We start from the raw sequence: 21,165 nt of genomic DNA on the forward strand, positions 1-21,165 counted from the left end.
ACAGATAGACACCCACAGCACAACTCTGTATATATGTATATATATATAATTTTTTTTCATTTTATGCCGCTCAGCGACGTTTGTAGCTCGTTATGTTGATTGGATTTTGTGCCGCCCGCTTGTATAACGGCGAGAAAGTAGTCCACACACATGCATACACACACATACACAGATTTTCCCTTACGCACACTATTAAGGCACTTGCGCTGCAAGCAATGAAATAAAGTCAAGTATTTTGTATATGTCTGCAAGCGTGTGTGTGTGTGTGTGTACGACTATGCAACTGTATTTGTATGCGTGCCATAAAGCTGGATTCATTTTTTTCTCCTCACGCTTCGCTCGTCGTTTTTATGTATGCAAAATTTTTTTACACTCTCGTTTTCGCAGTATGTTGTTTTTTTTATTATTATTATTCTCTCGGTTTCGTTTTTTTTTTTTTTTTGTTTTTTGCTAAATTGTAAGTAAGTGGGCTTAGTAGCATTTCGCCGTTTAAACGTTGTGCGAGAGTTTCATGTATGCGTGTGTGTTTATGTGTGACATTTTGCGGCGCAAGGATTTGCATAAAGCCCACCTCAGCCAGAGACTTAACTTTAACATTTATTTATTTTTGCAGCCATTTGATAAAAAATTTCAAATTTATTTTCCGGGCTGTTTTAGGAGTTTATAGGAGTGGGAATAAGTCTTTTTTTAAAGGTAAAGGTCAAAGTGCAGAGGCTTTAGGCGAGGTGTGTCCAAGAAGATATGAAAAGCAATTCAATTGAAGTATTTATAGCACACTTAAACGATTATTTTAAAATCAGAGTAGCAATCCACTACTTGACCTCGTTTCCCACAAGTAATCAAATGAATACTACACGTAATGTAAGTAAAATTCTAAGTGCGTTATTAAAAATATTTCAGCCCCATCTCGGAAATGTCAGCCATGGTGGATACATCATGCAGCCAAAGGTCAAAGCTTGTATCGCCAAAGCTTTCAGGCACTTAATTAATTGAAATGTCAATACATTGTTCGCATCCAGGCGCAACTTTTAATGAAAGTGGCACTGCAAAGGAGTAAAAGGAGCAGAGAGAGAGAGACCGAGAGAGATAGATGCTTTGGGCAATAGACCTTTTAGGCTCCCAATGCTATTATTAGCCCCAAAGAGTAAAATCATCTATCATGGCGCATGTCATAGGCGGAGGGCGTGTGCGTTCTATTTTTAGAGGCCGTCAAGCGAACCCAAGCGAGTCTTAACTCAGCCTTAACTCAAAATTAGCTCGCATGAAAATGTTGCTCCAAAAATACTCAGTAGATTGGCTAAAATTTATGGCTATAACGCTGGGTGAACACATCGAAGCTGCTTACAAATTGCCAGCCTGTTACTTTACCTAGTTGTGGGTCAATAAACTGAACCAGCTTCTTGCCAAGCGTCAGACGATAAAAATTATACACATTCTCCACAAGCCAAGAGCAAAAGCGTCGCGTGATAAGCTCGATAAGCAGCATGGACCTGGTCACGCTTCTGTTATTGGCTTAAATTGCCATAGTGCGTGTTAAAAAAGCACACCTACACCTACACCAACATACAAAATACGTACATACTATATTGGGTACTGTACAATACAGACTGTCCACAGATAAATCACACATTCTAACGCTTTGCGGACATTTAATGGCTGCCACGATAAGCTTCGACCGGTTAGCAGCGTACCAGCCTGCGAGCAAAACAAATAATTGACTTAAATTGTGGGGATATGGTTTACATACAGGTGACTAATGACATTACTATCTTGCATGGTCGGTAAACAGCAATGGGAAAGTGCCATTCGTTGTAACAGCTAAATATTGTTTTACCAATAAAAATTAAACAACATGACATGCACAAAAGTATAATAACCCCGATCTAAAATTTACAATTAAAAAAAAAAAACACCATTAACTCTAATAGTAATAAATCCTTGGACTGCTTACAGATATACTATTTTCAAATTATTTCAAATATGAAACAAATTTAATAGTAAGTAAGTCACATATAAGGGAATATACACTAAGTATAGGGCATTCCAATATTTATTAATAATATTGTTTTCAAACACACTCGAACATACTATATGCATGAATAATTTCAAAAACAAAAGATTGATTTGTGAAAAAATATACTGAAGTTTTATTCTAAAAAAAAAGTTTTTTTATTAAATGAAAATTCAATTAAAATGCATATACATATTTTTCAAACTGCAATCAATTTATTAAATAATAATAGTGACTTTGGCGTACATGCAAATAGCTGGTAATTCAATGGAAAATCTTTTATATGCTCTCACGTCAATATACGAGTTCTTTCCTCAATTTCCAGGAAAAAGAAATTATTAATACCATATCAATTTATTTTAAATGTTTATACTGCTTGAAATTGACTTGGATATGTACCCAGCTTGCCGGGGTTTTGTTCCATTTGAGTAATTAATAACACGGATGTTTGGTGCCCCCGCCACTTCTTGGCCTTTTTTTCCCCCTGTCCTTTTGACTGTGCTGTGTTTTGCCGTGTCAACCTGTGCGACCCGCTTAAATGATTAATGAAGCTAAAAATGTCAACTTTTTGCCCATTCGCCAAGGTGAACTAAAGTTTGCTTATGAGCCACCACAGCTGCCACTCCTTCAACCAGTTTGTTCGTCAGTCAGTCAGTCAGTCAGTCATTCATTGCGTCACTCAGTTTGTTAGTCCGTTAGTCAGTCGGTGCAGCTGTCCATCAATTATTCATTAATCAAGGCTAAATACATTTAAGTTGATATTAATTTCCTATGCCAATTAATTAGCGGAAGTGCAATCAGCAGCCCCATCCGCTTCATCACTTTTTAGTGGAGGTAACTGTAGCTGTTGCTCCGCTGTGGCCTGCAAGAGCCAAAATCCAGAAAAGTTGCAACAATTTCAATTTGCAATGTCGACGATGACTGCAACAAGCGAGAAGCGCTCAAAGTTGGCGAGTAAACAAAGTGGTAACCGTACACGTTGCCACATTGAAGCAAAACGAAAGCAATAAGCAGCTGCTACAGAGCCATAAAACAAACGTGCCATCGACATGTCTGACTTCACCAAAAGGCGCTGCCACAATGCACTGCACGGCACTCGATTTGACCGTTCTGTGAGTGCAGTTGCAAAAGTGTCAATTGACAATGAAACCGAAATGCGATTTGATGCGATGCGACCTCGCTGACTGTCGTCCAGTCAAGTGCCTCAGTCAGTCAGTCAGTCAGTCAGTCAGTCCGTCAGTCCGTCAGTTCAGTCAGCTTTGGGTTGGCAACAGCAAGAAATTCTCGTAAAATCCGTATGGGGAGTGACTGTTGGCTCAACGTTAACGTTTTTCCCGTTTTGCTAGAGCACTTTTATGCGCCACCTTTTAACCTCGCCATGGGCACGGGGGCGTATGAGCAATGCCAGTTATTTGGCTAGCTGCTCAACTGTTCAACTTTGTTGAGCAACCAACTTGGGGCATTGCACAAATGGCGATGTCGATCTCGGAATTCCACCAGGCTCATCCATTTGAAACATTTTCCCGAAGCTAAAGCTGTAGCAGAAACTTTCCCGGCTGCTCCCGAAGGAGCGTTCAATCTTCAAAGCTGCCTGCCAAGTTACTTAATTGAAATGCTGCATTTGCTTTCGAAAACTTTTTCTACCGGGAATGTATAGTACTACGAAACGGCACGAGTGTTGGCCCAATTGAAGTGCCGAAGCTCCACATCAAGTTGTTTCACATCATTTTAGCTTGGCATTCGCTTAATTGATTTACAAAACGTGTGCACGATTCATAAAAATAATATAATAATATTAAATTAATCGATTTATTATACAATACATACAGTTTAATGAAATTTATTGTCAAATTAAAAAAAGTTATTAAATTGGTTAAAATGCTTGTATGGCTTTTGCTAAAACTCGGTTTTATTAAGAATTTCAATTACAAAATCAAAGCTAAAATATTTCAACTAAGTGGACACTGCCTTACTCTCTCTCTTCTTTTCTTTCTCTTTCTTTCTAAACTCTCACTATGTGTGCTTCAAATTTGATTCAACATAAACAACAGGGCGCCAACTGTAGTCAAAGTTTGCTCACGTCCCATGTCCACATACAGCTATCTCTGTCCCTCTCCCTCCATCCTACTCTGACTCGTGAGCGAGTGCTTCCTTTCGAGTTTTGGCTTTGTTCGCTTGCCCGTAACCAGAAAATGACAAAAGCCATGTCAACAGCATCTGTAAGGGTTGGGAGGTTGGCACATTTAACCATAGGGGAGGAGTTTCAAGGGTGGCTAAGACAATGCCCTGTTCCTAGTTCTACCACCGGTACTAGTCCTGAGTCCTACCATGCATGTGTGTATATCCGTGTCCATGTTGCTTATGGCCAAGTCTTGGTACACACTTCGCTCCTAGCTGGGCACTGGCAAGTTGGTTACGTTTCAAGCAGCAAACAATAGCCCGATAATTTATTCATATTTGGCTACAAAAGTGCCACACAATTCACACACACACTTCACTTGCACGTGTGTGTGTGTGTGTGTGTGTGCGTGAGTCCGTCTGTCTGTCTTTGAATTTTTAAATAACTATAAATTTCTAAATTTACACAAGAGACTTTACACAAAAACTGTAGACACATTGCACTTGCGATAAGCCACAAAAATCTGTTGGCAAACAATGGAAAAATTTAATGAATATTTTGGGTCGAGAGAATGTCCTGAGAGTGTTGTTAATTGCCACATAAATTTGCGGACGAATATACAAAATATAACTACAGAAAAAGTAGTTTTCATATGCATGCGACTATTATATATATATGTATACATACTATATACACAATTTGCTTAATATTTATAAATATGTTTGCATAATAAAAGTAATTAAATGTTGCCACGCAAAAATTTGGTCACCTCTAAAGATCATCTTTAATGATTTTAAATATCTAACAGCACTTTACAGGCAAAAACAGAGACAGAAAGATTTTATATATATTATTTTATACACCATGTGTAATTGTATTAAATCATAAGATTTTCTAAATCATTAGTAAAATAAATAATATGGAGATCTACATAATTTAATGTACTCTTAAATAGCAAAAATTGTATTTGAAGTATATTAATTTGGCAGAGTCCACAATTTGAAGTTTGTGAAGTGACTGCGACCTAGGTCATGACAAGTATACTCGTATTACTATTTTGTTATATTGAAACAATAGTATTAAATACCCTAAAATGCCAAATAGCATTCAACTATGTAGCAATCTCAAATTACCCATGGCAGCTACGCAAAATCTATAGATATTCAATTGGAATGTGTTTGCCTGTGGTCTCCATCAAATTGCATAACGCATACGCCTCGTATGCCGCAGCAAACACACACAAATGTGCCGACAGCGTCGCCGATTTCAAGCGATGCTGCGTTGTTGTCGTTGTTGTTGTTGTCAATGATGTTGCCATTTCAGCTGTTGTTGTTGTTGTCATCGCCAGTGTGGCTTGGGTTTTGGCATTAGTGCCAAGAAATTTTGCAGAGGGACGAGCCAACTAATTGCGGCTGAATAACTTGTTGCGCCTCAGCTACCGCACTTCTACCGCTCGCTAAGCTCAGCAATGCCAGCATGCATGTGTGTGTGAACACCGCAAACAGACAGTGGGGCAGACCATATAGACAGCGGCTGTCGTCTGTCTAAGAACTACAACCAACAACATATAGTACAAACACAAGGCCAGCAGCGAATTGCATTAGCAATCTGTGTCTTTGTAGAAATCTATGTACATGCACACGTGTACGTGCCTAAAAGATTGTAAGTGTGCATGTGTGTGTGTGTGTGTGTGTGCCACGCCCACGCCAACACATAGGAGACCCCGAGGCCACATCGCTTGTCTGTTTACCATAAACAAAGTCAAAGTGTCTTTGGCAAGCAGCTTGACAGGCATTTTTGTTTGATTTACCAGCAAATACCAGCAACCACGTCAGCTAATGAAATAAATATCTGAGATGAAGCCTTCCTCCCTTCCTTCGTTTCTACCCTCTATAGCGCCGTCGGGTCAATAAAATTATCTAGTGGGTGCTTTAAATGCAATTTGGCTGACCGGCAGGAAGCTCGAGAGTCAACTGAGAATCACACAAGTGCATAATTAAAGCTACAATATATGGTCACACTTGACCACATGTAAAATACCCTTATTAGTGTAATATTCATTTGGATTGTAGATACAAATATAATATACGTACGCATAGTACTGTAAATTGCAATGTCCAATGCATTGGACAGTTCATATAAAATGAAACAAAAATAAATGCGTTTCATAAAATGTCTATAAATAACTTAAAGACATTTTTACAATTTCGCAGACAATCTTCAATAAGATTGATATTTCTAATTTAATTGTCAGCTCACTGTACGCTTGCCGGATAAGAAATGTTATTAAAATAAACATCAAATATTTTTAGTTGCATATTGAACATAAATTGTGCAACATTTATAAATTAGAGGGGGAGCAGTAGTAGACGTAGCTTTTTAGAATAGTTCTGACCCTATTTCCATGTGTTCTTGAAATTCTTTTTGCGGCAATCAAAAGGTGAAAAATATTTTGCCTCTGTAGGAATTCGAAAGTGACGTTACAAACATTACGCCTAAGTGGTATGGACCACTTCAAAGTTATTAAGCAACATGTTGAACCAGGCAACGAACCACAAACAGACGCTGGCAACTCAAGACCTGTTCGGGTTTATGGACGCTGTCTGGCTAAGAGCTTAATAAAATTATGTGACGATGATTGCCGCTGGAGTATTACAAGATTGAGTGCGAGTAAGAGTGAAAGAGAGGGGGAGAGAGAGAGAGAGAGAAAGAGCAAGGGGTAGCTGAAGCCATTGGCTTGTCCGGTTGCGGATGTGGATCGTTGCCTGACTGCAAAATGGCCGCCTTGCCAGCTGCTTCCGTTGCTCGTGTTGCTGCTCTTCCTGCTCCTCCTGCTCCTCCTGCCCGTCTGGCACTTGAAAAACGCATTAAGGCTGCAGTTTTGTGTGCCATTTGTAAGTATATTATATACATATATACACATACATAAACTTATAGTCATACGTACATGGCACTTGTATAACTGCCCTATATGCATGCCAGAGTGGTTTGTTGATTGCATGTTAAAAGGCTACCTCTGCTTCGGCTACATCGTCTGCCATGAAATTTAATTAAAAACTTGTGTGCCATGAAATTACATTTCGACGTGCGTACAGCTCGCTCTCTTACTTTGTATGTGTGGGTGTGCTTGAAAGCGCAAGCGTCACGTGCAACGCCTAAAGGTAGGCAACGCACAAAGGCAAACGCAGCTTGATTTTTTTAGTTAAAATATAAAAGAAAGGAAGGTAACCAGCCAAGTGCTACCACAACCTGCCAGGAAATGGCCGCACTGCAATAATCAGGATATACTTGACGCCTCAACGACACTGGAGTGTATATTAAATGGCCATTCCATTGAGAAGCTTTTTAAAAAAATGTGAGAAGTATTTCACAAATTCATTGAAATTGAATCTGAAATGCGGATTTCATTAAAAGTTTTTCAACTACCCAAATTTGATTAAATGTAAAGTATTTAGTAGACGCATATGCTAACAAGTTAAGGAACTCTTTTCCCAAAATTTTAAATAAACTTCATCTGCATATGGCATATACAAATTTGGTTCCAAAAGGCTCTCAGTTAAAGGTGATTACAGCGTTGAATATACAGAAACAAAGCGAAAAACTATTAGACTTAGAAGGTCAAAATTATATCAAATAAAAGTCGCTTATTTGTTGCTAAAGTTCTTTATGCAAATAGAGAATATAATGCCACAAATTTAAGCTAAGTTGAACAATTATTTACTGTATCAACTAATCTGATTGCTGGTCATATTATGCTAAGCTCGCCGTTCTCAACTCATAACCCTTTTATGAATTCGCATTAAAAATGCAAATCTCGCTTAGAGATGCAATCAAATTGCAACACCTCATTTTACCCATTCAAAATAGCTTAATTTGTTATTCAAAAATCACTGGACGCTGCCTCCGCTTGCATATTTCAATTAAACATAACACATACGCCATGTACTACAAGAGCTGCCATTTGCCAGATGGTTTGGATGGATGGATAGCCTGCAGTGCAATCCGCTTAAAACTTATTTAATTAAACTTCAGGCAGGCAAACAGCAACAAATAGACGACAAATTGGAGTCGTAAAAATGCAAAGCAAATGGCGAGCAGCAAATGCTATAAACTACGAGATATTCCTTACTATCTTCAAAGTGTTTCCAACTAAATACCCTTGAAGGAAAATTAATAGACTTGCTCCCTCCGTTTTCTGACTGACCAACGGACTGACGAAGATTCTAAGTTTTTGGGTTATCTTAAATGCTAAAAAAAACTTGTTGGCATTGCGAGGTCCATAGAGATGGATTGTCGGACATGGCTATAAGAAATCGTGTAGCTTGTCTCTCTTCATCAGCCAGGGTATAAAAATATGCACATAAAGTACGTATAATACGTCCGCACAATGATAAGGGGGATAGTGGGAAGCAGCAACAGAAGCACCAGAATATGCAGCATAATAAACTCTATGAAATGGGAGAGTAAAAGTGCGGTGAATAAAAATAAGCTGTCAGTTGTCTGGGTTGTGGTAGGGGGTGAATGGCCAGGTATACATATAAATAAGCGAATTCCTAGGGTATATGGGGTATGCATATGTGGCAATGCATATGTATATATTATTATATGATTAAATGCCTGACTATATTTTGTATAAAACGAGAAATTTGTGCAACAAAGTACGTCTAATAATATTAATTGATACAGCTTTAATATTGACTGTATTCAAAATATTTTAATTTCTTAACGTCTCTCAAAAATCGAACCTTCTTAAGAAGGAAGAGCATTTAAGTAGTATTTTATTGTAGGACTAGACATGGATTCCATCTGTCTCTCACATGGCTGGGCAACGCATTGTTGTTGCTTGCTGATAATAATCTGCAAATCAGCTTAAAAGGTACGCTGAAAATATCAAAGTTCTCCCGTTCAGCTTGAACCGTACAACTTTACAAATCAAAAACTTTTTGAATACCTCACAGCATCCCCCTTAGCCGACGTCGCGTAACTTTCATATCAACCATTCTGTTTTGCTCGCATTTATTTAACATTCATTTTGGCATTTTGTTTTCTATAGTCCGTTGCTTCCCTTGACTATTTTTATATTTTTACTTGCCCGCAGACGCCACAACAAAGCACATTTTTAGGCAATATATATGAGAGAGAGAAAGAGCGTGTGTGTGTTGGATGGGTTGGGGAAGACAATGCCGGAAACGTGACTTATTTGGAATTTATGTACTTTTTAGCCAACGACAACGGCAATGGTAAAGGCGAAAGCAAAACTAAAATCCTAGCATTTTGTTTATACAATAAAAACCAAAACGTCGCCTACAGAGCATGAAATTTATAAAATGGGATAGAACCTCCAAAAGGCAAAAAAAAAAACATACATACATATGTATGTAGCACATACATACGATTGCATGTTGTCAGCCATTTTATGCTTTTAATTTCTGCTGGCGCTTAATTAGAAAATGATTTTTTTTTGGTCTTTGCTATTTCATTTTTGTTGTAAGTACGTGCTTGGGTCTGAGCCTGGGCCACATGGCGTATGTGCAATATGCAAATGCGACTGCATTTCACATTCACAAATTGAAATCAACGAGCTCACAACTTGATAGGTTTTTGTGTCCCGCTTTAGTTTTCTTTCTTCTCCCTCTTCTCGCCCATCTTGGTTCTCACTCTCTTCAGTTGGTTTTGTTTCTGTGTGCTTTTCGTTTCGTTTTTCAGCACATATGTAAAGCACACACGCCACTCAGTTGTTGTTTGCTGTTTGACATGCATCGATTACATAAATGGGAAACCTTGTCGAGGGAACGGGAAGTGTGGGTGACAGCTGTGGAACGACATAAGTCTCGAAGCATTTGCTAATGATGAGGACCCTCATGATTTTTCAATTAACCAAATGTGTTGAAAGATTCCCTCTATGTTATTTTAGATCTCTTACCGTTGACAAGACACAGAGAGATGACAAAACAACTGACAATTACAGCAATGATACACGGTTCACATACAGAAAAAAAGCTTAAACTAGTAAGATCGCTCTAATCAAGACCCTGACTGTGAGATACTTGTTACACAATTTAGATATATATTAAGTTTGTCTATGAACTATAAGTTTATAACGTATAAAAGGCACAGCATATTTTAGGCATTGGCAGTGCCTAAACTTAAAATTGCAATAATTACCTTTATATCCATATTATTGTATTATTAAAACGCTTAACCACTAACGAATTTGTTGCTGTCATCGGCTCGATGAACCACATTCTATTTTCCACTAATTTTACTGAGTAAGAATTGTAAAATGACAGAGAAAACTAAACTTTTCAAGCCATATTTCGTGTATTTTTAAACCGAGTGCTTAAATTTGATTTACAAAATTTTAACGGAGCTTTGTATAACCTATTTATATAGGTGAAAACCGTGCCATCTTAACAGAGTATTTCTCATCGCTTGAAAAACAATAACATTTTGTATATGTATTGTATAACGGATATGTTTGTTTTCCAAACATCCGACACACAATTAATTTCCCATTTCATTTTTGTTTTCTATTTAATAAATAATATTTATATTACTTTATCATTATTTTTTTCCTTTTTAACAGAGAAATAAAAGCTTATAAATTTGTCGGTCTGTTCTCTTGACAAATGGGTGTTCAACAAAACGGTCAATTTAATTTAAAAAAATGGCTGTTGCAGCAACCGTTTTTTACAAAGCAACCGTTTATATTTGATCTCAGCCCGTAGTCACCATTATTTTTTGTGACACTTTACAGCACTATAAAATTGAACAATTGATAGCAAAGCCGGCAATCGACAGGCGATTAAGTCCTCATTGAAAATAATCGATCAAGAAATTTAAATCGAACGATAAAACACAATGAATATTAGCACAAATAAGTTGTTGATCAAGAATTGCTATTCCTAAGGAACTGAAAAAACGATGCAGATGTCAAGGTCTCTCGCAAGAGACTATTATAGAGCCTTAAGGCTTCCTTCAGCGAGGAGTCGACGAGCAACAGAGGACACACCGAACAAGTTGCCTAATTAAATGGGGCGAGAATGAACCAATAAATTGCTAAACAGAATCAACAGTCTACAACAACAATCCAGAAAATGGTTGTGGCTGAATGGGTCTTCAGGAATGCCCAACTAACCGACTAATGCAAACTAAGTGCCAACATTTGACTCTTGATGAATGTGCAGCCAATAAATCCATTTATGCTAAGCACTTGCTTATTATTATAATCCTCTATATTGCGCCCACTAATACATTGACACACCCTTGCTCGGGCACATGCACACACACACACACACATACATGCACAGTCCACATCAACATTTAACCCTAATTTGCATTTATGTGCACATGGAAGCTGTTTGGTTTATGGAAGGCCAAGCTGCGATTACCTGGCAAGCTCTTTGTGTCTTTGGCTCTATATAAAAGTAATAAAAGCAATTCGCAAAAAAATTGTACCTACAATCACATACATATATGCTTAGAGCACTAATACACATACAACTACTTATAAACTCACCTTAATTAAACGTGATTAAGTAGATTTCCTCGTTTTTCTGCTCAACGAACTGTTTAGTTGTCGATGTGTTTGTGTTTTTGTATGCTTGCCCTGTGTTTATTAGTGAACATTTATTATTCTCTTACATGCCGGGGCCTAGTACCAATTCCCAACAAGTTTGTAACCCATAACACCAACAAAAAGTTGCATATAAAAAAGAAAATGGGTAAGTGTTAAAAAAAGCATTTTGAGTAAATTTAAATTCAAGTTTTGCCTTCATATCTAAATATAAATAAAATAAAAATGAACTCTTAATAATATATTTATTTTTGGTATTTTACCGATTATAATAAGAACATATTCAATAAAAAAAAGTAAAAATAACATGTTTGAAAAGAACCTTCTATATATAATTTCACATAATATTCCTGTAACAAACGACGATTTTTCGCCTTGACCAATAATATTATACGAATCCCATTCTCATCCAAATGGCTAGCTTAGATTCAGTTGATGCTCTATCTTGTTGTTCATTCAAATTGAAGCTTAGAAGCTCACGTTGTTGTAATTTAGTTTCATTTGTGCATGAAAATGAATTTGTATTATTGTTTGCATTAATTTGCCTTATTAATTACATTTATGCCATTGCCTCTCCGACTGTTCGGTTTCTTTTTTGTTGCTTTCCCACAACTTTGTTAGGCAGAAAGAAGAAGGAGAGAAAGTGGGGGATGCCATTCAGTCGTTATTTTGCCCACTCTCCCTGGGGGTAATTTGAGCATTGGCTGTGCGGGCAATCAAATAAATAATGAGGCTGCCGCGAAGCTGCTGCCCTCTGCCACAGTCGCCGCTGGCGTCGCAGTCGCTGTTGCTAGTGACGTTGACGTCGTCAACTTCAACTGTGTTTAATATGCGAAAAACGTTGCAGAACTTTTGCAGATACTTGTCGTGGACTTGTTGTTGCTGTTGTTGCTGTTGATGTGATTGTCTATGGCAACTTGCTTTTATTATTTGTTGCTGCTCGTCTGTATTTCTATAATTGCCTTTTTTCTTTGTCTGGCCGAGCGCTAACTATCTCGTTTCTATATATTTCATTTATACTCGTATCTGAGCTGAGTATCTTCTGCTGAATGTGGCACTCCTGAAGTATCTCAACATTTTCAGTAGTGCCATTTACAAAATGCTGTTTGCTTCTTCCATTGGCTTCACTTGTTGTTTCCATTCTTTCTTTCTTAATATATATATTTATATATATAGTATGTATGTCTACCCAGATACATATTTCAATTTACTCTGACTTAAGATGTAAGTTGTGCCACTTGTCGATTTCATGTGCATTCCAAATTTTTAAGTGAATCTGTTAAGTCGTTTTGACAGCTCTTGATTTTCCCTTCAACATCTTTTTTGTCTTAATTAATGCACAAGAATTATGAAATGGCATTTAAATTTATTGGAAAATATAAGGTCGCGAAACTTAATTTTTCTGTTAGTCAAATTATAATTAAGTGATTCAATTTCATATTTATATAATTTATGAACGAGAAATATTCAATGCCAAATTTTAATGTAAAAATTATTAAAATAATTCCTTACGATTTACGATATCAAACTAACTTATTATTGCATATTCAAAAATCATTTGGAGGAAACGTTTCACAGACATTCTTCTCATTCTAGTTTAATAATTCATTTGATAGAAATATTTGAAGCACAAGTTGGAGAATTTACAAATTGCAAAATAATTCTTTGTGAAGAAATTTAGCTTAGTACTAACAAATGATTACAATAAGCTCCGAAAGATCGTGTGTTAATGCAGGTGGGTCCAAATGCTTGTTATCATTATTGATGACTTTTAAGCAGTTTTAAATCTGAAACTGTTTTAATTCGATTGACATTTTGAATAATTTAAAAGCCATTTATTTGCGAAAACCTCGTTTGTCAACTATAAAATGGAGCCACAAAGTTTGTTGTTGGCTTGTCAGTTGCTTGCTTGCTGACTCCCTGTGGAAACTCTGGGACCAAGTGAAAACTTAAATGTCAACTCGCTAAAGCTAAAACACTTCACAATCAACTTGTGCATAAAACTCGCAACGGTGGAAACACAAAAGCCAGCGCACGTCAACCTCAAGCAGCGCACTAGGCCACGATGATTTACACATACACACACATACACACACACGCGCGGAGAACAAGAGTAAAGTAAAGAAAAAAAAAAATAAACAACAGGCAAACAACGAAAAAAGACTTCCGTGTTGATTGTTTTGTTTTGCTTGTGCGAGACGTCAACGTCAACGACAACGACAACGACAAACGCCATAAAAAGCGACTACGTCTGCGAAAATCACTTTAAAAACAAGTGAAAGGACACTAGGACCGAGGACCAAAGACCGAGGACCAACTGAGACTACGACTGAGACTGAATGGCAAACCTGTCCATCAACAAAACTATTGCAACAATAAACAAGAACAATTTGACAATTGAAGTGCTTCCCAGCAAGACAACAAAAAAAAAAGAAGGAAAGAAATAAATAAAAGAAGAGTCAAAAGAGAACTGACGACGACTTCTGGCAAGTAGCCTCATCTCGCATTTGGCTATGTGTCTATGAGGCAGTTTTTCATCATATTGTTGTTGGGGGAATGTGGAGCACTTGAGCACAGTTTCCGGTCATTTACACGTACACATACCGCACATGGCATGCCAATGTCTTAGTATTCAGTGCGTGTGTGACTGTGTGTGTGTGTGTGTGTGTGACTGACACAGTATCCTACATTTTTATTGGCTTGCCATCAAGATGGCCATTGCCTGCATTTGCTCTAATTGTGCTTGGATTCAGCTGTTATCGTTATCTCTGGCTCTGCACAAGGTCAGAGCAAGCAGCTTGATCCAAAATTCAATTTCATTTCACGTAATTGTTTAGTTTTGTTTACACATTGTATCAATTTTCGTGCACGCTTTCGCCCAGCGGCAACGCTCAAAAATTGGCCACTCAATTATAACACAGACATACGCACACTCTAACAATAATCGCAATAACAACAATAACAACAATATCAGCAGCAGTAGCAGCAGCAGCAGAAAAATCAACTCTGCTTAAGCTAAGAAAATGCTGAGGCAATAAAAACCTGAACAAGCATAGGAAAAAGAAGAAAATCGCTGTGCTGGCAGCATAAAAGTATGCTACGAAAAATTACAAAAGACAACTGAACCAAAACTTTTATAACTCGGATACGATGGATGCCAATTGCTTTGCACAGACTCCACGTGAAGCAGCTAAGAGAGAGAGAAAGAGAGAGAGAGAGAGAGAGAGAGAGAGGCCAAGAGACTGTGGGAGAGTGAGAGTACAATTGCCAGAGAGCAATTGCTGCTCTTTGCGCAGCTGCTGCCTGTTGTTGTTGCTGCTGCTGCTGTTGCTGTTGCTGCTGCTGCTGATGCTGCTGCTGCGGCCGCGGCTGCTGTTGCTACTGCTGCCGCTGCCGCTGCTGCTGTCGCTACTTGTACATCTCCTGCAGGATCAGGGTGTGGTGAGTATGCTGCTGGCGTTGTTGTATGCTCTTACTGTAAATATATTGCTTTGCCCTACCTTCTGCTGGCGTCGCTGCTTCTGTTGCTGTCGCTGCCGCTGTCGCTGCTTCTGCTTCTGTCTATGTTGCTGTCGCTGCTTCTGTTGCTGTTGGTTTTGCCTTCTGCTGTTCAACAAATTTCTTTGCTGCTGCTGCTGCTGCTACGCTGCGAGTTTTTCCACGGAACCTTATTTCTTTTTCTGCTGATATGTGACATGCAGCACTTACACACACACATACAAACTCACTGTCACATACACTCACGCACACGCACACACTTGGGCACACTCACACTGAGCCACGCGCGCGAGACTTTTGACGTGGTCAACGTTGTATTGTTATTGCAATTGTTGTTGCTGTTGCTGTTGCTGCTGCTGCTTTTTATATGTACATATAGGGTTTTGCTAATGCGTTGTTTGTGTTTCACATTGTAATAATAATTCGCTTTGTGCACTCTTGTTGTACATTTGTTAGCATTGATGTGTTGTCGTTGGCGTGGTTGTTCTTACTGTTTTGCAGGCAACTCAATTTCTCTATTGGGTCGCGAAATGTTTAGCGCATTTCCGCTTCACAAACCGTACACGTCAACTGTCTGCACCTGACTGACTGAGGCAGCGGCGCTCTAGTCCAGAGTCTAACGATGCGAGCGTTGCGTCGCTGCCAGAGAGCGAAAATCGATGCCAGCGCCGACGCTGTCGTTATGTGGATGCTGTAAAGCTAAAAGCAACAGCAACAACAACAACAACAACAAGACTGAGCAGCAGCAACAGAGACAACATCTTCGTGTGCTCTTCGTTTTCGCCTGGTATAACGCCTCAGTCGCTGTTGACGTCGTCGTCGTTCTCGTCGATGTTGATGTCGCTGCTTTGTTTTGATTTATTTTTTTTTTGTGGTAGGTTCTGCTGAGATTGCTAAAGAGCAAAAACTAAGAGCAACTATAGCAACCATCGGCAGCACAGTGGCTCTGGCAGTGGCAGTGGCCACAGCCTCAAAATTCACATAACTACGGCTATTTTGAGAATTGCCATTCATTTGCAATTCATAGCCATCGGCGCTGACCCAGAAACTCCCCAAGGAACTTGGCTGGTAACTCATGTTGACAACTATAAATAAAACAAGCCAAGATTATCTTACGCTCATACTTACTTATAGCTTCCTTTAATCTCAATCAGTATCAAACATTGTAAGACACGTTGAATACAATTTTCAAGTCAGACGCCACTAACAAAAGACACGACTAAAATAAACATCATAAAAATATGAAAATAAATAAATGAGCTTGGCCCATATATCAATATTTGGTCAGCTTCTGTTACTCTCGCTGTTAACAAAAGGGCTGTTTCGTATATGATTGGTAAAGGGCATTTGGGTTCGTTATTGGTATTGTGATTGTGTTTGGGGATGGGGTTGAGGTTGGGTTCAGGTTAGCGATTGTGCTCTAAAGGGAGTTCATTCTTTTTTCTTCATTTTTTAAGCGGTGCCTGCTCTTTATACAAGCTGCCATCTCTATTTCTAGTTGTTGCCTCTTTGTTGTCGTTGCTGTTGCCTGTTTTTAGCGTGTTTGTGTGCGTAAGCGGCTCATGAATATGTAAATTGTTATTATTGCATGTTGTTCAGTGTCACAGCTAAAGCCAACACTGTGATGCCGAAAGCAAGCAGAATATCCAAACAGAAGCAAAAACAGGTAAAAAATAAAAGCCAGCAGCAGTAGCAGACACTAAAATATAACTAAATAAATAAATAAATACACCAACTTGTCGTATACTTAATAATGCAAAGCGAAACTAAGTAAAAAAGGTTCTTAGCTCTATAAAAACGATTGTTAATTAATTAATTAAATGGTTCTTATTTTGATAATTAATTAAAGAATGTACACTTATGCAGTAGTTCTTTTGATTTGTACTAATGGCAAACAAAGCTGAGAATATTCTGCAGACTTGTTGAGATTTAAGTGCCGAAATAGATAGCATCAAGTTAAGTTACCTAGAATTATTGTCAATAGCAATGGCTAGGCAACAGAGTAATGACCGTCACACACACACACACACACACACTCTAACATATACAGACACACATACAATTTACTCGTGCTTGTACTTGAGGCAGCCTTGACAACCTGAAGCATAACAAAGAACAAGACATTTGCAGCCGTTGGCTCTGATTGGCAGCCTCGACAAGAAGGCAAAAATCATCATCGACTACGCGTACTCTGTGTGGATGCCACACGCTGTCGTCATCGCCGTCATCGTCATCTATAATAACATCAAACAGTGCTGTCCAGACCAGCCCATAGCAAACAGTGCCAACGACCAACGACAACCACTCTCAGTTCCCTAGTCCTCATTTCCAGTAATATTTATTCCCACTTCCCACTTCAATTCTACAACTCCCCGCTTGTTATCACGCGCAATAAAAACCCGAGTTGGAATTTTTGTTTTTTTTTTTTGTCTATACTCTTACAAGGGATACTGTGAGTTTGACTTGAAGTTGGCAATATGTCAACGTAAGTGACAAAGAAGTAGCTCAGTTCATTACTTTTATCGAGATGCCAGCTTAGTCTTTGTTTTGGCGCAATGCAAGTGAAATTGTGTGCTCTTTAAAAAGTTATTTTCATTATATTCGTAATAATATTATTTTTTTTTTAAATAAAAAAATCAATGGCAAGGAATACACCTACAAGAAAAATAATAATAATAGGATGAACCTGGCAAATAAATTTGTAAATTTTCGATACGATTTGAAAATGATTGATTTTTATGGAATTTCATCAATGATAATGATAAATATTGAGCAACTTTGTACAAATCTGACTATATTCACTGTATTTGAAACAAAAATATATATATTACGTGAAATCACTATTTTTGATGTTATTTTTATTTTTTATCAAAATCTAAATCACTTACTTGTCCTTTTAAAAGGAAAGTGAAATAAGTCGAAGATTATGAATAATTTTCCATAGCTCGATTACTTTCCCTGAATCTCAGTGCATATTTTTAAAGACTGACAAAGAATTAGTGAGAAATTTAACAACATTCAATATAATATATAAAAGGGTGTACTGAAATATGAGATAACAATTTTTTAAATATGCCTGCTGAGCTATATAAAATTTATATAATTGATTATGGGAAAATATTTGAAAACCATAAACAGAAATGAAATATATTTTTATTACGCATAATCTTATCTTTGGTTAATGTGCAGTCATTAATTTCCACCGTGGTATTCGGTAAATGCTCAATCATTTTAATAGACTCTCCCATCAAGGGAAAATTATCTTCGGCAAAGATAAATATACTTTTTTTTTCATTTCTACGTTTTTTTATGCTTACTTGATTTTTCCTTCCTTACGATTTTCAAACATTTACTTTCGCTTTTTGCAAACGAAAACATAGGCAAACACAAACATACACACACACTCACACACACACAAAGCACACAGCACACAGAGAGCAACTCACACGTATTCAAATTATTAGGGTTTGAGTTTTGTACGGACAAGAAGAAGGGGGCTGAAACGGACGCAGGGAGGCAGCAGTTGTAGGTACAACCCAGAGGCTGCCAGTTGGCGCATAAAAAACGCCGTGTACGCAGGCGAAAATTGTTGTTGTTGGTATGGGGTGCGGCACGCCCAGCAACGGCAACGGCAACAACAACAGCAACAACAACAGCGATGCCGACAGCGACGTCGTCGCCTGAATGCGCGTTTAGTTTCAAGTGTTATTTTTGTGCTAGAAGCAGCCACCAACGAGGACATCTCTCGTCGTCTCGTCTCCTTACGAGCCAACAACAGCGCCAGCTGCTTCGTTTTTCTACGTCTTCGTCGTCGTCGTCATCGTCGTCGTCTATTTTGGCTGAAGTGCGTAATTGATGTGAAAAGTGGCAACAAACTGTTTTTTATTTGCGCTTGCTTTCAATTTGTTTAAATTGCTGGGCGCTGTCGTTGTTGAGTGTGCCAACACACACACACACACACCCACACACACAGACATGTATATACATACACATTTAAGAACGCTGATTGAAGTTTTATTGAATTTTAAATTGTATATACTGTCCCCGTCTGGTTCTGTTTCGGTTTCTAGTTTATGGTTCTGGTTCCGTTTCGGTTTCTATTGCTCAACTTTTCTCTACTTCTAGCTCTCTTTTTTCTCTCTCTCTCTCTCTCTCTCTCTCTCTCTCTCTCTCTCTATCTCACACTTAGCTGACTGACATGTATTTTGAGTGTTTTATTGTTGACACAAATAATGTCACTCAAATGTCAAAAAGAGGCCGCTGTTTATTGTTGTTTTCTTCATGTTTCCAAAGCACTGAAGTCTGACATACATTAAAGTGAGTTTGTCAGGTGCGTTAAGAGGAATGTCTAAAAAGTTCAGTATGCTGAATGGCAGCAACCACCGCAAATAGGCCAAGATGTCATTGGAATGCTAAAAAGCTAAAATAAACTTTCAGCCAAACAAATTGAGTTTCCTGTACTTTCTAAGTACTTCTGACATTTACAACTGTAACTAACCGATAACACTGATAGACTTTAAATGATCATTTCACTTACAACACGAAGCATCTCGATATAAGCCGATAAACTTTTGATTTCCAGTATATAGAGAAGAATATTAAATGACAGAGCCTATTTAAATATCAGTTTAGCTAGTTGAGGACCAGTTCAAGTAATTCAAACGAATATTATTCATTCAAATTATCCTATAAAAAGCTATGCGATATAAAAGTAATTACCATATACTAACTAAAATTATCGTTATTATAACGAGAGATGAAATCTGTTACTCATAAGAAAAATCCAGTTCATTTTCTTTTTTGTCGTAATCAGATTAATGCTGCTACCCAAAACAGATTCTGTTGACCTTCGTAAGCACTATGGGCCACATTGGCTATTAACACTTTAGCTGCGGCAGTCAACCGTATTGAGCCTGCGTAACTGACCCAGAGAGACAATAAAGTTCAATATTAATGCACCCTTTGACACAGCAGCAACAGCCAGTCCCAAAAACAGGCGCCATAAATATAAGACAAACAGGCTACTTAAACTTAAACCCCCTCACAAAAAACAGAAATAAAAGAATAAGAAATTTTAATGATCTGTCATAAAAGAGGACGAGAGGGAGGGAGAGAACGAAAGAGAGAGAGAGAGAGAGAGACAACCGCAAGGCAGCAACTGAAAATTGAACGCTATTTGGGGCCCCAGCTCGCATAAAACTGAATTTATTAGCATTGCATACTTTTGAGGGCAATCAAGTAACCTAAGAAGAAGTCGCCACCCACGCTACACACGTTCCACACTCAACCCGAAGCGGTCAAAACTGTTGCGGGGGCAAATATGTACAAATCCTTTTAAGCACTATGGCGCCACCTAGCGGGAGCGCGCCCAATTGTGTGTCACAGCGGCAGCAATTAATTCTGAAATCACAATAGCCATAAAGATGATGCGACTACAATTTGAATGCCCTCTACCCTCAATACACCCCACTAGCCCGACAACCCTCCATCTCCAACAACAGACGCAGCCTCTGCCTCTGCCTCTGCCTTAGCCTCAACCTCTCGAGGCATGTCAGCAGGACCCGCTGTCAAAGACACGACCAAATTGACAACAATGGCGACAAGCAGCGGCCGTAATAAGTAGTGGTAGTGTTGCTGCTACATGACCCCCTCTGTACCCCACACCCTCAGGAGGGGGGTTGTGACCATTAAATCAACGCAGGACATGGCAGGACAGGGCTTTGCCAATGCGGCACAATATATCAAACTTTATGTTGATTTGAGTGGCGCGCCGAAAAGTTTGCCCAATCCGCAGAACTGACGACACTGAAACTGGAGCTGAATCTGAATCTGAAACTGAAACTGGAGCTGGGACTCAGGACTCAGGATTACGATTGCTAGCACATTTTGTCTCATTGTCTTTTTTTTTATTGATTTATTTTGCTTTGTTGTTTTCTTTATTTTTATCATTTGTGGATTTTA

General features: G+C 38.3%; 1 protein-coding gene across 1 annotated transcript in view; it reads right to left on the minus strand.

Moving 5' to 3' along the window:
* LOC117790178 (glutamate-gated chloride channel) overlaps positions 1 to 15,221 on the minus strand; it is a 35,727-nt gene extending 20,506 nt beyond the window's left edge. The window contains exon 1 of the mRNA XM_034629502.1: positions 15,207 to 15,221. The gene's annotated coding sequence lies outside the window, so the exon portion shown is untranslated. The remainder of the gene's footprint in view (positions 1 to 15,206) is intronic.
* Positions 15,222 to 21,165: the final 5,944 nt, after the last annotated feature.

Source organism: Drosophila innubila (genome assembly GCF_004354385.1).
Source record: "Drosophila innubila isolate TH190305 chromosome 3R unlocalized genomic scaffold, UK_Dinn_1.0 2_E_3R, whole genome shotgun sequence".
Lineage (NCBI taxonomy): Eukaryota > Metazoa > Arthropoda > Insecta > Diptera > Drosophilidae > Drosophila > Drosophila innubila.